At 46.5% G+C, this 15,829-nt stretch overlaps 1 pseudogene; it reads left to right on the plus strand.

Moving 5' to 3' along the window:
* The first annotated feature begins 6,114 nt into the window (after positions 1–6,114).
* LOC104320900 (solute carrier family 22 member 1-like) lies at positions 6,115–15,413 on the plus strand (annotated as a pseudogene).
* Positions 15,414–15,829: the final 416 nt, after the last annotated feature.

A 15,829-nucleotide genomic window follows, 5' to 3' on the forward strand; every position in this document is an offset into this window, starting at 1 on the left:
TTGAGGCTCAAGCCTTCACCCATTGAAAGAAACGCAGAGACATTTGACGTGAATATTTTCACTGAACTTGAGGGGAATTTTTAACAAGTATACCTTTTCTTATCTCTCTCTCTCTTAGTGTCTGTGTGCATATGTATGTGAATTAGCCTGGGTATCCTATAGCAAGTATAGTATAAATATTGCCTTTTCTTTGGTCTCTGTATAAATCATTCTAGTTTGATTCTAACTTGATTTTCTTTGTATGTTTCATCCATGTATTAAGTAATAGAGTGAACCTTGCCATCAAACTTTGTGAAGTCGCACTTTTTATAAATTCCTACTAAATCATTTTTGCTAATACCCTTGAAGGTGATTCTTTAAGTGGTCAAAACCACTCATTTTGTGACAAAAATGAGCATCTATATGTGAGAAAGAAAGAGTCAATGTGTTTAAACCACCCCAGGAGTGACTATGCCCAGGCTGAGAATGGTGAAATAGATATCACCTCAGCCCTTGCCAGGTAACTGTGGGTGCAGTTCCCCAGTATATCGTGACAGCGAAACCTACCTTTGCCACTGGCAGAAATGTATGTTATGCTGCAGCCTCAGTCCCCCAGTTCGCTCCATCCTCACTTGTTTGTTTATCAAGTCCCTTGTGTAGGATCTAGCCTTGTAATACCTGTTCTGTTTGCGCTGCTTGTCTCACGTCAAGTCCTGCTACTCTTAGAGCAGGTATCAGCAGTTCTACTACGCAAAAGAAATAACAAACCTAAGACTTGGACTGCAAGTCCTTTGGCGAAGGGGCTTGTTCTTTCCAGCCATACATGGCTCCTCACCAGGAAGCTGAAGCCCTGGGACCCGTGTGCTCCCCAGTCACCTTGGTGGCTGTGACAGCAGGCTGGGTTGAGACATGAGGAAAACTGCAGACGGGCTGTGCTGGACCTGTGCTGTACCTCCCCAGAGCTGGGAAGACTGGTCTGGCCAGGTCCAGCCTTGGCTCTGATGCTGGAAGTAGTCACCCCCTCCAGGCAGCTCTGGGAGGAGTTTTGTGAACTGGATGGGTGGGTGGGCAGGGGAAAAGTCTCCGACTGGCATTTAAAAAAACCTGTGTGTTTTTCCTGAAGTGCCTAGCACACCCTCCAGGCTCTGTGCCGGTAGTTACAGGGCTGCCTGTAGTCCTTTGCTCCCCTTGGTAACCTGTTATCGCTGCCCCCTTTGATAAAAGTGGCTGTGCAAACCCCAAGCACATTTCAAGGTGACCTTGCCATCTCCTTGGGAAGTCAGAGCGAAGGAGCAGGACCCTGGGGACCATGGCACAGGTTCACAACAAGCCAAGCTGCCCCAGGGCCAATTTCTTTTCCCTAGACAGTGCAAGCATCCCTCATCCCAGCCTAAGCAGCAGCTCACAGAGCACTCTGGCAGCTTGTGGACCCAGATGTCATTGGCACAGCAGCTCAGCAGCGCTCCCACCCTTGGCAAAAGCCATGCCACCTCACAACTGCAGAAATGAAACTTTCAGAGAACAAGCTCCAGCAACATGTCATGCTCTATGCCACGGCAAAAGCTGAGGAGTGAGGGCTGTGCACTGAGCTGTCTTTGTCATCAAGTGAGATATTCCTAGGTTGCACAATACTAAGTTGTAATTAGTGTTCAATGAGGAAATGAGCTCAAGCTGTGACTTCTGGTCTAGAAGCAAATACTCAAAAACTAGAGGGTTTTGCCCAATATAGTGTGATTATCATCTAAGAAAAATGTGTTAGTAGTATGGGAGCCAACCACAAAGTACACTTTGTTTCTCTCAGTTATAAAATACGTTCTCATGGTGCAAATACATATCAAGTGCAAACACGTGTTGTCTGAAGTAACATGAGCAGCCTAAAACCAAGGAGTGTAGGCTCCCTCTATAGTCAGCTCTTAGATATCTAGACCTCAGTGCTGACCTGAAGAGCTGAGATCCCATGATGCAAAGCACTGGTGTATCACGGACTCTTTGGCAGTCCAAATTTGCTTAAACATTTTTTGACAGGCACCTTTCTCCCAGCAGGATTCACGTGAGATCGGGTTTTCTCTGGCCACCTGCAGTCAGCCCCACCATGAGCTCAGCACTTTATGCCCTGGTTATTTTGTCAGAGATGTCCCTATGTGTCAACACCTTGTCCAGACTAGCTGTGTACTGTGGGCTGCTCCAACTGCTATTAACAGCTCTTGAGTGCACAGATCTGCTATTAACCACCACTGTAGGCTCCTGCTATATATGTGGATATGCATCTGGAGGTACCCGTCCTTCTCCATTGACTGGACAGGCCTGGAGAACAGGTGTAGACAGCTAGCTCAGTCTAGATGCTCAGCTTTTACATGGCTGACATTAGCCCTACCAAAAGGTACAAGACAGCTGGTCTCCCCATAACCACAGGGAGGACATCCTGCTTCATCCCTCTCTTTTCCAACTTCCCTCTCCCAGCCATGCGGTCCTGTCCCTTCCTTCATGCTGATTCTTCCTCATCCCTTCACTGAGCCCCAGCAACTGACTACTGGAGGATAAATCTACCCAGATATTTGCTACGATCAGCCTCTGCCTACTTAGTAAGTTGACTCAATTTATGGAGTACAGGACCAACAGGTGCCAGAATAGGCTGTAGGAAAGAGGGTGGAGAGCAGGACCTTCACACCAAGAAACTGGACTGGCTCAGCCTGTCTCATGTACCTGCACCCCAATGCACAGGCAGTGCACCCCAGTGGGAGCCCAACTTGCTGGTTTTTGGATGTATCCAGTGATTCTCCATCTCATTCCTCTGAACCTAGTATGTCCTGCTCAGGTCCGTGGTAGAACATGATTATGGCAGATGGCATCGTGCTCAAAGGCCCCTGTATAACATCTATGCTCTTGTTATACTCACGGGAAACAGAGCTATGATAAGGTCCAAATACATAGGGAAGCACCTAACCAAAACCTTTACTAAATGGCATGGATGAAAGAATGACTCTCTAGAAGGAAATCAATGCTGAAATATTTACTCAGGCAAGAAGGCTTGTAGGAATCTCAATGGAAATGTCTGTCTGAGGCACCTCTAGTAAATCATTTTAGCCTAAACTCTCAAAGACCCGAAAAACAGTATCTCTGAAGAGCTAGCCTGTTAGATCTCTCTGCCTCAATTCCTTGGTCTTCAGGAGTGATTTCATGAGAAGATACTTTCAGATCTTTGAATCAGGGCTATTGTTTGACAGCCAAAAGTTATATATACTATCATTATGGGTTTGCATTGTTTTTATGGATGGGTTAGATCTGTCTTGCATGTGTAATTTTTTTACAGTAGTGTTTTAGGCTTCACTTTGTTCACCTTTGACCCAACCCTGTAAGCATACATCAGAAGGTCAGAGTACAGGAACATTATCCCAGCTTTTGGAAGGCTGACATGTTTTAAAGCAGGCATGGTAATGCTTCACTACTGTAAACTGAAGGGATTACTGATTATATGCAGTAAACCTATCACAGCTGACACTGTTTCACGAACCTGCCACTGCAGGGCAATATGGGTCTTCTGTCAGAGGCAGAGATGCCTTCTGCTAATAGAGGCACTCCAGCTTTGTTTACTTTGCTCCCCTGGCTGCCTAACGTGTTATATGCTGACTGATAACGTGCTGCATCTGTGCTAATAAATAAAATGGGCAGGCTCATTTTTTTTTATTGCTGGAGGCATGGGGCATGGCATGGCTTACATCTGTATACACCATCCCCAGTCAGGGTGATCTTTCCTGTCCTGCCTACCAGAAACAGCCTGTCTGGCATCACCACCCCAAACCTGCCTGGGCGTTGTGAGGACTGGTCTAACAGGAATCAGGCAAAACAGTACTGGGGAGGGTGGTAAAGATTAAGCAGTATGGGTACGGGACAGTGCTTGAGCCCATACACAGTCCCATTTAGTTTCTCAGTGCAGATGTCACCCTGGCAAGCTGTCACACTGCCTCCATTCACGTGTGCTCAGATCGACCAGCAGAACTGCATGCATGCTTACTCCCTGTTCTGTCCCCAGTGAAATGGAAAAAAACCCCAAACCCTGCTGCGAAACATCTTAAAGAGATCACACGAATGCCCTCAGGTGTGTCCAGGTGACAAAAGTCACATGCCCTTACCTTGGTGGGATGGACCACTCAGTTCCCCGAAGACTGGTGTCACCATACACAGGAGGGAGGCTTGTCGGGATGTTCAAGGGCAGCTCAGATGTCAATAACAAAAACCTCTGGACATCACGCAGTATGTGAAGCTACTCAGTGGTCACTCCCACTTTAAGACAATATTTTGCTTACTGCCAAGCATACTCAAGTGACACTGGAGATTTTCTGAAAGAAATAACATCAATTTGCCTCAAGAGCAGAGATACAACTTTCTGCTAGCATAACTGGTGTATGAACCAAGTACTTGCATCGGTCTTCCTTCTCACTCTCCCCGCCATGAAACTACACTAGGCAGAATCCGGAAAGGGAATAAAGCAGATTCTTGTTCCCTTTAATTCAGTTTTGGCTGACCCAGGTTTTAGCTGTTAACAAATGCATCAAGTATGTGCTTTGCTGAGTAGTCTGTGTGGAGGTGGGTGCAAGGTTTAAAAGCTGCTAGTGCAGTGAGCTCCTTGAACATTAACAGGGGGAATAGCCCATTCCCTGCTCCTGATGTAAAACAGACCTGAACAGAGATAGGTAAACAGTTTAGTTGTAGATGGTCAAAGATCTGGTCTTTTCTTAGCTGAAAGATGTTTATTGCAAAGTAGCAGTCCCATTTGTGATTCGTGACAGCTCCTGGGTATGCCACGTGTTGTAACTCAACAGGGCTTGTTATTAATAGCCCTTTAAAATATCATGTTACTTATCACCTCTGTTTTCCTCCAATGTTCATCGTTTAGTTTTGTGCTTCATGAAACTCAGAGAGGTCACCGAGTGGTCCTCAGGGAGAAATTAACTCAGTGACGGCAGCTTGCTCAGGGTTTCCCTTCAGAAGCACTAAAGAAGCTACAAAGTCATTACAGTCTGGCTTAGAAAGAGGGGTAATAAAACCTGTCTGCAGAAAATTTGCAGGCAGAAATCTTTGCTCATAGATGTGTTTTGTCCAAATCCACACTTTTGATGTTCAGCTGCACTGAACATCTTCCAGTCCTCCATCATTGCTTACATTATTTGACACAAGCTAATTGTTCACAGGGCAGGCAAATGGGCAACAACATGAAAGGACCTTATGCAACCACGGCTGTGGGAAGGCGATGTAAATCATCCCCCTCAGTAAAAGAGGCTGAGGATGTCTCCATTGCTTAAGCACACATTTACATATTAGCATTGCCCAATAAATTCACACGAAAGAGCGAGCTGTAAAGTGTTTGTGAGATGGGGCCATGGTTTATGGCAGCCTTTGCCCGCCGCCTCCGCAGGGTGCAGGGCAGGGGGCAGAGGGCAGGGTGGGCACACGAGGGCTGGTGACGGGTCTCGGGGCCACTCTCAGGTCCTCGGGTGCAGGGCAGCCATGTGTGAACCCCTGCAAATTCGGTCTGGGCACCTCTGACCCAGAAGTGCCAACTTGTACTGTGGCAGCTGGTCTGCTTCCTATTTGGGGCAAAACACTATTCTTTAGCTATTAGGTACCTAAAAGAAATCTGCCCTGTTGTGTCTTCTCTACTTTGTCTTCTTGTATACCCCCAAAGCAGCAAACAAGTGGTCATCTGTTTCCAGTGTAATTTTGAGTATAAAGTTCTTCAGTTTTCTATATACAAGGAAGAGGACAACATTTCTTTCATATCTATGGCCTCTGAAAATACCGGACAAAGGAATTATCACCTACCCCATACTGTGCACTGATAGACTCTCAGTGACAGACTAAAAGGGTCTTAATCTAAGACATAGCTCTTGTGTTTCAAACATGTCATATACAAAACAAAATGCCAACAGAGGCCAAAACAAGAGAGTTAAAGTTTGGTTAGAAATAGCATTTGAGAAACAAAGGTGGTGATGCATGGCTTGACAATTGACCAAGTTAATTAATTATTTGTTTGTGAGTTTTGAGCGAACACTTTAGCTGTTATTTAAGCATGCAGAGAAGGGCAAAGCCCTGGAAAGTAGCTGAGTTAGAAATTTTAATGAGTTGCAAGATATGAAGATGCCAACCCTGGATGACATTTTAGAGCAGGTCTGAGAATTTGACTTCTTGCAGAAACAAGCCCTCTTATGCCTGCTTTCTGCTACCTGTGCTCCCATTATACGTGGGGAATTTTTTTTGCTGGGATTCACGCCTGAGCATCGCTGCTTCAGTCCCGGGGTAGCTGAGCTGAGCCAGCGGTGTGGCTGGAGCCTGGAGGAGCAGTTGAATCACACTGTTGTTGAGTGGGGCAGCCATGGGTCTAGTTTTGGCAGCCTCTGGAGGCACAGTTAGACTGGAACGCAAAGGGCATCAGCTGCACCGACCCCCTCAGCAGCCTTGTCGGCAACTGGAGCAGCGTCCCCCTTGGTCCCTGCTGGGACAGCTGGGACTATGACTCCCTGGGGACCTCTCTTATGACTGAGGTAAGACACAGTTTGTCCAGCAAAATCACTCCTGCCTGCATAACTCGAAGCTAGAAGATGCTGAATCGGTAAAGTCTGCTTTTGGTGCACAGCCTGAGCCTGACTGCTAGTGACTATCAGGACTTGCTAGGGACTTAGAGCAAAGATTTATATGGATAAATAATGGGAAATGATTGCTTTTCCTTGAGGATAATGCTGCAAGCTTGTCATCAATCAGACAATGGCTATTCTCATAATTCAGTATTTCAGTCACCAAATTGAGGGTAGCACCCCATAGCCCAAACTGAGGAATTGCACATATGGGTGATAATCCAAACAGATACTCATGTACAATGAAGAAGAAGTAGAAGATGGGGCTAAATTTGTCAGATAACAAGTTAGCAACAAAAGCATTCTTTTCTTCCAACTTACACTATTTAAACCAGATAGTTTCGAAAGTGAAAAACTGTGCAAACCAGTACTGTCTAAAAGTCATGTAGAGGCCTGAAGCATAGGAAGGACCTCAAGAGAGATTTCTTCTTCTTCTTCTCCTCCAGTTCCAAATCTGTATTAACTATACCTAAACCATGCCTAGCAGGTATTTCTGTAACCTGTTCTTAAAAAACTGCGATGCTGGATACTTCACAGCTTCCTCGGGCAGGTTATTCATATTCCCTTGCTCTGCTATCATCACCATTACAAAGCAACTCCACCTCACATTCCCTTGGGACAGATGGGTTGGGGCAGCAAAGAGCACTCCCAGCCACCCTCTGCATCAGTTGAGCCAGGGAAACCAATCATCTGAGCTGTTTGGTACCACCCCAGCAAACTTGTCCAGGTTAGAAAGAGATTAAATAAGCAGCCAAAGACATTCATGCTGCTTCAGGTTACACCTGAATGAGTATTTTCAGCTGTAGCGAGGTTAACACCAGTTTGCTCTCCTCCCCTCGCTGGGTGCAGGTTGGTAACCTGTTAATTGTAAATCAAAAGCAAGTTAGAGAGTACCAGTTCACTGCAGAGAAAAGTCAACCAAATCCTGGGCATTTTGCCAGTGCTAATGAGGAGCAGGACAGCCATCTCTTGGCTCATAGCAGACCTGCCACCTCTCACGCCCTGCACTGATTTCACACAGCGAGATAATACACAGTTAGAGAGAGACCTTGGCATCTGGGAAGGAAACAATTTTCCAAGTATCCTCCAAATTTCAAGCAGATGGGTGGGGAGGAGAGGGTGAGATTTTTCTGAACTTTTTAATTTGTTCATTCAAAGTTTCTCTCCCTTTCTCACTCTCCCTATGTGTCATTGTGCAATCATTTTCCAGGGTGTAACTTTTCCACAAGATTTGGGCAAATCTGGACAAGATGTATTGCAGATGTCAGTTTAAGAGGTTAGAGGGTTTCTTTTCTGGAGCCTGCTTTCTAGTTGTGTCTCATTGGCTTCCTTCCTCCTCAAACAGCCATGGTTTGTGTTGAATGTTCCTGCACTTCTCACTGTGGTTGCCCTTGCAGTTTAACCTGGTGTGTGGGGACTCCTGGAAGCTGGACCTCTTCCAGTCATGTGTGAACGCTGGGTTTTTTCTTTGCTCCCTGAGCGTTGGCTACGCAGCAGACAGGTATGTAGTATGTAGACAGGTGTGAGATGACCTGTTTCTTCTGGTTATCTGCTTGCTGCATGTTGCTGAACAACGTTCACGATTCAAAGAGGAAATGAATGCAATTAAAACTTGATTCAAAAGGCCCATGCGTCACTTACAAAGGGGTGGATGGTGGTTCCTAAGCCCCTGCTTTCAAAGGCAGTTGTGACCCAAGGAGCCCACGGAAATGCCATGGTGTTGCTCCACTTTTGCAGCCTCTCAGTGGTTCCATGAGGAACTTGCAAATTCACAAATGAAGAGACTTTGTTTTCTTTCACAGTGGCAAACTGCAATGCGAGCTCAAGAGTTTGAGATGAAATTTTAACTCACACACCAAGAACTATTTGCCCATCTTTGTGACAAATTTGTTTCACATTAATTTTAACAGTGTCCAGATGGCCATAAATCACTTTCAAAATAGGACAGTTTTTCTCAGATACAGAAATAGAAGAAGTTGCTCCTTCCTAAATTTTCTTCAGTTCCTTTTTTTCTCATTTGGCTTTGTATGTAGCTGGATCTAGACATTATCATCCCTCATCTCCTCTTTTCCATCACAAATATCATTGTGCCATGTATCTTCCCAGTGGTTTGGGGTTTTTTTAGATTAGACTCTGAACAAATTTAATGCTTTGTAGCTGACCTTCCTGGGCATGTTTACCAAATTTTTCAGTAAAATGACAAGAGAGGATGAGACTGGAATTTGAAGAGGTGAAGGTAACATGGGGTGAACAATCCTTCTGTAGAGTCAGTCTGTCTTGCATAAATGTGTTTTTTTCTTTGTATTCTGAGAACACAGGCGAGCACAATGAGCAATAGCCTTTTCCTCCCATGCTGATCAGGCCCCCAAATCATCTCTGTTGGATGGATATTGCCACCGTTCCTTTCTTTTCACTTTCCCCCTCCTCCAAGGGAAAGGTCTACAGGAGGGGGCACAGCCATCCCCCGCAGTAATTCTGCAGCATCACAAAATAAGGATGGGACTGTGTTTGTCTCGCTGGTCGCTGCTCCCGTTTCATTACAGGCAAACACATCATCGGTTAGGTTGTGCACACCACCTTTGTGGGGAAAGCGGCCACCACAGTCCTAGCTAACCCCAACCTGTCCCTCCACACGGACAAACCTGCTTGTGAAGAAGCTCAGATTGGACAGACTGCTTTCCAGTCCTCAGTAAACCATTATCTTACTGCCAGTGAACCAGACCATGGTCTTTTTATGCTTTCTGCTTGAACAGATTTTGCATCAGAAGACGGTGATTTATCAAAGTAACTCTTTCTGGCCGTATCTTGCATGCGGCTACACCTTTGGCAAAAAGCTGTCTCAGGTAAAAGACGTCAAATGGCTACAGCAGTACCGCAAAGATCCTACATTCAGTCTTCAGTCCTGGGCTAGAGTCTCCTGTTTGATATGAAGGACACAGGTTGACACGTTTATGCCAATTTTTGCGTTTCTTCACATGCATTTTGAAAGATGTTGGTTTCTTTTTTGCATCGGAAACTTATGTCAGCCCCCCATTCTCTCTTTCCCTTAAACCCAATTTCTTGTTTTCTGACCAATCTTCTAGTAAATTTGAAAGTATTCCATCCTTTTTCCCACAACTGATGCTCAGATAATGTTGCACAGCTTATGGAAGCAAAGGAGGGGGTATGTAGCAGCTGCTCATCCAGGCATGACAGGACATGAAACAGCAGTGAGCAGATCCTGTGATCATCAGAGGCACCACTCTGCAGATCACCTTTTCAGCACAGAGGTGGATTAAGCAATCATGTTCACTAGCAACGGCATTTCTTGGCAGCATATGGCTGTGAGAGCCAATAGAAACCGGAGATCCCAAAGCCACAGCCAGTTATATCTTAAATGCTCTCTCTCTGTGTCAAAATACTGAAGGATCTTTTTACCAAGGCTTATTATCAAGCAAAAGTATGAAAAGACAGGAGGGAGTAGGATATCATTGCTGCTAAGATAAAGCACATGCATGTCATAGCAACGAGAGGTTTTCTACTGCTCTGCTCACTGCCATCCTGCCCCAGTTCACCGCAGTCCCTGCACTGCAAGAACCCAAGAGCAATACAAAATCTCACACTGTGGTGGGTTGACCCTGGCTGGAGGCCAGGTGCCCACCAAAGCTGCTCTATCACTCACCCCGTCAGCTGGACAGGGGAGAGAAAATATAATGAACGGTTCGTGGGTCAATATAAGGACAGGGAGAGATCACTCACCAATTGCCATCATGGGCAAACCAGACACGACTTGGGAAAAATTAACTTAATTTATTACCAATCAAATCAGAGTAGGGTAAGGAGAAATAAAAGCAAATCTTAAAACACGTTCCCCCCACTCCTCCCTTCTTCCCGGGCACAGCTTCACTCCCAGTTTCTCCACCTCGTCCCCGCAGCAGTGCAGGGGGACAGGGAATGGGGGTTACAGTCAGTTCATCACACCTTGTCTCTGCCACTCCTTCCTCCTCAGGGGCAGAACTCCTCACACTCTTCCCCTACTCCACCGTGGGGTCCCTCCCACGGGAGACAGTCCTCTATGAACTTCTCCAACATGACTCCCTCCCACGGGCTGCAGTTCTTCACAGACTGCTCCAGCATTGGTCCCTTCCACGGGCTGCAGTCCTTCAGGAGCACACTGCTCCAGCGTGGGTCCCCCACGGGATCACAAGTCCTGCCAGAAAACCTGCTCCATGGGCTCCTCTCTCCACAGATCCGCAGGTCCTGCCAGGAGCCTGCTCCAGCGTGGGCTTCCCACGGGGTCCCAGCCTCCTTCGGGCATCCCCCTGCTCCGGCGTGGGGTCCTCCCCAGGCTGCAGGTGGAGATCTGCTCCACCGTGGACCTCCCTGGGCTGCAGGGGGACAGCCTGCCTCACCATGGTCTTCCCCACGGGCTGCAGGGGAATCTCTGCTGCTGTGCCTGGAGCATCTCCTCCCCTCCTTCCTCCTGCACTGACCTGGGGGTCTGCAGGGCTGTTTCTCTTACATGTTCTCACTCTTCTCTCTGGCTGCAGTTTCTGTACCCCAGCAACGTTTTTCCCTGCTTAAATATGTTCTCCCAGAGGCACTACCACCATTGCTGATGGCCTCGGCCCTGGCCAGTGGCGGGTCTGTCTTGGAGCTGGCTGGCATTGGCTCTGTCGGACATCATAGGGGAAGCTTCTAGCAGCTTCTCACAGAAGCCACCACTGTAACCATCCCGCTACCAAAACTTTGCCATGCAGACCCATTATACATACCCAGAGAGTGTTGAGCTTAGGGCAAAAACAAACCCAGAAGCCTCAAATTTAGTAGAGGGAATGGGAAAAAGGCCCATGAATTCTCTGTTTACTGGATTTAAGATGATAGCCGTCCTCTTCTTGTCAGACAGCCTGAGCACAGCTGGAGTGCTAGTTTTCCCATGCATGAGATTGCTGTAACCTGCTGTACTCAGGACAACTCCTGCAAACGTTTCAGGTGCTTCAGGGGAGGTTTCATAAGCTCTTTCTAAATGTGCTTCTCTCTGAGGGATTAGACCTACTCATTTGTTTGATGGGTCTCTGGGCACACATCCAGGCACTGACTTTGACATTCAAGAGTCATAGGTGTCTTGGAAATGGCACCCCTGTGTCCCTAGAGAGCTCCCAAGGTCAGTGCTAACATGCAGCATCACACCTCTGCCATTCAGACCGGGGACACTGGGAAAGGACCTTTGCGGGAGAGGGCTCCTCTCGTGGTCTGATGAGCTTCTCTTGGGCTGGACTTTAAAGCAGGTCAAAAATGTCTGTATCTCAGGCTTATGACAGGAGGAAAGTTTGAGCAATGGGATCTGCTGATGTTATTGTGGAGAATAGAAGACATTTCTTTTGGCTGGCATTTATTATCATGCTATTTTTGTTAGTGGGCATTGAATAATTTAATGGGTTTTATAAATCATACTTCTAACTGAATATCTATCTCTGTCAGCTAGAAAACTAATGCCTTTCCAGTGTTCCAGTAAGCTTGTTTCTTTTGGAAACAACTTATTTCTGACTATCAGTGAGTCACAGAGATACAGGGAATGACAAACAGGGATGTACAAAACCCTCTTCAAGAAGAGCTCAATAGTCAGCCAAGGTTGATGAGAAAATAGGTAAAGATCACAGTTCTTAAACAAGATCTCCATTAAAAAGCTATTGCAGCTTTGAAAGATGGACTGAAGAGCTATATCAGAGCATTTTTTAAACTCATTAGCTAAGTCATTAACCAGAAGTGAGTAACGACCTGAAAACACAGGACAGGGCAGTCCTCTGAGCTTCCATTGAGATGAAAAATTTTGCAAAGGGAAGAGCAGATACAGACTCCTACTCAAAATGAACAGAGAAGAGGGGAACAGGGACCACCTCCAGTCTCTTCAAATCCTTTGGTTTGCCACCCTACCCTCCCGGCAGCCGAGCTTCTTTCTTCTCTATTCTTCTTTCCCTCTGCAGGTTTGGCTGCAAACTCTGTCTCCTGGTCACAGTCCCCATCAATGGGGTCCTGGGGTTCTCATGGCCTTTCCCCCGAGCTACACCTGGACAATGATCTTCTATCTGATACAGGGGCTGGTCAGCAAGGGGGGGAGCTGGCTGACTGGCTACGTCCTCAATTACACCAGCTTGCAACTCCACTTTCTGGGCAGGAATGCCTGTTCAGCAGCAGGGCTGACCCCCTGCTGGCACCATCCGATTTTTAAGGAACTGTGTGTAACAAGAGCAGACAGTGACACTGTGCTATTTACTGCCAAACTGCACCTCTTTGCTTAAATGCAGGTGTTTATGACTCAACCTTGCACCAGCTCATAAATAGAGTAATTAGGAGGCAGCTCTGAAAACTAGGGAGTGTTCATACCTGGAGAGGCATGTGCCAAAATGAAGAATAAGGTCTAGAGACAAGAACTAACTGAAAATGATGCAAAGATGTATGCTGCTTTTCTGGGAGAGGCAGCAAGTGGGTGCTGGGAGAGGTAACACTTGTGTTCCAGAGCCTTGGTACCAAAATTATTTTTGCTGTGCTGTTTCACATGCTTGGTGGGTAGGGAGGCTCTGTTCCCAAGCTGTACAGGAGAAGGGAGATGGAGGCAAACAAGTACCAACTGTCTGTTTTATTTTCCCACTTAGTTGTTAGCTAGATGGAGTGGGATGAAGAAAGCAATGTTTGCCCTGTGTTAATGGGTGAGGGCCTGACACCCTCGAAGGCAGGGACCCCAGCTGACCATCAGATGAGGAAGGGTCAGGACTTGTCCTGTGATTTACACCGGGGACCCAGACCTGCTCTGCTTTCCCAGCCAAACCCACGTCCGCACAGCTCACAAGAGCACAGCTACGCACTGGGGCTCCACGTGGTTTTAGCTGGCAGGCGTTACGTACCCCCGGCTCTCCAAACCAATTTATTTTCACTCATATGACTTCTCTTTGCAGTTGCAGAGTCTGTTGGCTCAAGCTAGAGGAGGGCAGCAGGCATCACTTACCGGCTTGCCGTCAGCCTGGGACTCCTCATCCTCACCACCCTGGCTTATGCCCTTCCACACTGGAGGTGGCTCCAGCTCATGGTCACACTGCCCAATTTCTTCTTCTGCTCTACTATTGGTAAGTGCCCGCTCTTACAGCTCCCAGCAACACCGAGCCTAAAACTGGGGCCCATAACTGGGAGTTGAAGCTTCTCTGTAGGGCTTGGCCGTAGGATTTTGAAGACAACACTAGATCAGGTCTGGCATTTTTCTGTTGTTCTGTTCCACCTGCCCAGAGGTTTAGTCTGAATCACCTAAGAGTAAGGGACTACCTGCAACATGTCGTAGCACTTCTGTGTTTGGAGTCCTTGCCACCCATCACAAACTACTAAGTCGTTATTTCTTGAACAGTACTTGATCTACTGTGAGAAGTGACTTTTTCTACTCATTGATTAAAATTGCTTTCTTTTTAATGCAGTCAACAGACTTCTGTTGACTGTTTGCAAAAAAATTGAGTGATAATGCTCCTTAGAAAATTCCATAACCAGATCAGGGAACAGAGTTGGGACAGGGTTTTTATTTGGGGTTTTTTGGAAAGTTTATTTTTAACATGGAGAAGCTGAAGGATCAGGTTAACAGCTGTTCTCTTTTATATCTACAGACTATTAGCCATTTCTAAAACATGTGAACAGAATTTATCTCAGACTAATGTTTCCAAATGATAATAAACTGGTTTTAGCCTTAAAAAAAAAAAGGGGGGTGGGGGGTATGTTGTCATTCAAGTAGAGCACAAATTAGAGTGCAATCGCTGACAGACACAGCTACCAGTAAGTTCAATACCACCCTTGGATATTCAATACACCATAGGATCCTAGCCTGAGAAACTCAGTTCCATTTTCATTTTCTGTGTACCAGTAATGTGCATTTTCCTTCCCTGTAGCTGTCATGCTTAGATGTGTTGCAGGTGTCTGCCCAAGTCCCCCAGGTGGCTCATAGTGCAAAAGCAAAATGACAAAGCTATGGAAATTATTAAGCACATTGCCAAGGGAAATACGAAGAAGCTACCATTCTCTTTCCAGGTGACTACGCTGCATTTGCTGCATATATGTGTAAACCTTGGGGCTAATAATGTTATGAGTTTAGGATTGTTTGGGGTTTAGAGTAGGGAGCAGCTTGCGACCAAAAGCACTGCAGTTCCCTAAAGGAGATACAAGTGAGTTTTCTTCTCTTTGACTGCCCAGGACCCTCACAGACCATATTTGGGAAAAGAAGCTTGCAAAAATAGCCAGCAGACAAGAAAAATTCTTCCTTTAAGTAGTATCAATCAACAGTAAACTCCCCAAACGTCATGAGCGAAAATTCCAGAACATCCTTATTCATTATTTTTTTAAATGCTGCTTTATGCCATGCAACAGCCTCATAGACATGGCTGCACAGATATGAAAACTGTCTATATAAATTTTCATGTTTCTTTTCCCCAAAACACCTGGAGGAGTTATTTTACGCTCACTTACTTAACTGGCAAATGAAAGCCCTCATCCTCCCATTAATCCAGAGGGAAATATTCATTGCAGTGCTCACCACCCTCTCCCCTGCCCACTGTAATCTCTTGTCTCTCTGTCACTTGTGCTCCCAGAAGGATAAGGTCTCCCCTCAGCCTCCTCTTCTCCGGACTAAACAACCCCAGTTCCCTCAGTTGCTCCTCATAAGACTTGTGCTCTAGACCCTTCAGCAGCTTTGTTGTCCTTCTTTGGATGTGCTCCAGCACCTCAAGGACCCGTTTTGCCCCGGATCTGCCTTTTTTGGGGCAGGGAGATAGAAGGGAGCTGGCGGAGCAGCCATAGCAAGCCCAGCCCTTGACCCCACACGCAGGGGATGAGCCAGGCCAACGTGATCTTTTCCCCATTGCGCTCTCCCAGCTGCCAGCAGTCTGTGGCTTGGGGACTGCCAAAGCCAGAGGTCATCTGCCTGTATTTCCGCTCCAGTCCCTCGTGGACTGCCCTTCCACAAATTTTTCTATTTGCCTTCTGAACACATTCATGCTTCTGGCATCCCAGGGCATCTGGCAGCAGCGATGCATACGGCGTGAGTGGGAAATTCATGAAGGAATGCTTGTTATAAAACTAAAAATCTCTTCGGGCTGCTCACTCACAGCTCATTTCTGTACTGAGTGGGAGTGCATTCATGAGCCCAACTCACCTTCTCCAAGCTATGTGTAACTCTGCGTGAAAGCAATCATGTAGACAGTAACTGATTTACT

This window comes from Haliaeetus albicilla, chromosome 7 (genome assembly GCF_947461875.1).
Source record: "Haliaeetus albicilla chromosome 7, bHalAlb1.1, whole genome shotgun sequence".
Taxonomy (NCBI): domain Eukaryota; kingdom Metazoa; phylum Chordata; class Aves; order Accipitriformes; family Accipitridae; genus Haliaeetus; species Haliaeetus albicilla.